Consider the following 1,736-nt stretch of genomic DNA (forward strand, 5'->3'; position numbering starts at 1 on the left):
GGTGAAAGTTTACAGAATAAATTCATCTTCCATACAGCAGTTCATATACACTTTGTCTCATGACATTTGCTGTAATCTTTCACAATGCAACAGCTCTCCTCTCACTTCCTTCCCATAACCACCTCTTCCTTGTGTCCTTCCCTCCTATATACTCCTGCCCCTAGCTGCCTGCCTGTGCACATATACAGCCCTTTTATTCTTTCATGATGGATCTCTCCGGGGAGTGTATCTATCTAATGTAAATGTTTAGCTCATATGCCTGTCTTTCATTTGGCTAGGAACCACAGGAGTGGGTTTAATTACAGACCTGAAGGGTAACCAGGGGCCATAGCCTCAGGGGTTCCACCAGGCTTTATCAGACCAGCAAAGCCAGTCCTTTTTTTTTCTTTTTTTTAAGATTTTGAATTTATTCCACATTGTTCTCCAACTCTATCTAGGACCTCCTACATAGATTCCTCTCCAAATCTTTGAAGAAGTCATATATTATTTTATTTATTTATTTATTTTATTGTGATTTGGTAAATGTTTAAGGAGCAAATTAACTTTCCATACAGCAGTTCACATACATTTTGTCTCATGACATTGACTACAATTTACCACAATGCAACAGCTGCCCTCCCACTTCCTCCCCATAGTTACTTCTTCCCTCTGTCCTTCTCTTCATGCACTCATGCCCCTGATCTATATCACTGTGCACACACAGCCCTTCTATTCTCTCATGATTGTCTATGCAAGGAGTGTATCTACCTAGTGTAAATGTTCACCTTCTATGCCTGTCTCTTGTTTGACTGAAAGCCACAGGTATGGGTTCAATTCCAGATCTGAAGGGCAGCTAGAAGCCATAGTCTCAGTGGTTCCATCAAGCTCTATCAGAGCAGCAAACCTGGACCCCCTTTTCCTCAAATTATTTTGAGTTTTGTTCAACATTGTTCTCCCACTCTATGCAGGATCTCCTGCATAGACCCCTATCCGAGTGATTAACAGAGGTAGCTGGGCACCATCTAGTTCTTCTGTTCTTGTAGTTATATAGGCTGAAGATCACATGGTGGACCAGTCACTTGGACTAATTGTTTACATGATCTTCAGTTTTCTTCATTCTTCTTTGCTCTGGATGAGGAGAGATCCATTATTGCACCTAGATGGCCACTTGGAAGCTTTTAAGATCCCAGTCGTTACTTGCTAATGTTGGAGGTGGAACAATGTTTTGTGTAGTATGTTATAACAATTGAGCTTGATGTCCCCTGCAACTATGGTCCCAAGCCGACAGGTCCAACTTCTCCCTCCTTCTGGGTAGCTAGCTGTGCCCAAAAATTGACTACAACTTTATCCCTTGTCAGCTCTACTATACACTTGGTAATTCTTACAGAATATAGCAATACATTTGTAGAACAATTTTCTGCCAACCCTATACATGGTCTTGGGCATACTACCCCCTGCATAGACATACCTAATAGTTCAGCCTGTCCACCCATCTATCCACCTGTATATCCATGTTTGCCTTCACTGACAACGCAGCATTGTAAGTCCAAAAGGGTTCATCTTTGTTGTCTGTACTTCCCATGTACATCTCTATGTCTTCCTCTTCCTCCATACCAGTGTGTTGATAACTCACACTTGGTACATTGCCCTTCTCTTCACTCAAATCAATACTTGTCTCTACCTATCTAAGAGGAGCTCTGGTAGCATAGTGCCTAAGGCACTTGACTGCTAACCAGAAGGCTGGCAGTTCAAACCCA

This window comes from Orycteropus afer, unplaced genomic scaffold, assembly GCF_000298275.1.
Source record: "Orycteropus afer afer isolate SDZICR_OR568_19922 unplaced genomic scaffold, OryAfe1.0 scaffold00474, whole genome shotgun sequence".
Lineage (NCBI taxonomy): Eukaryota > Metazoa > Chordata > Mammalia > Tubulidentata > Orycteropodidae > Orycteropus > Orycteropus afer.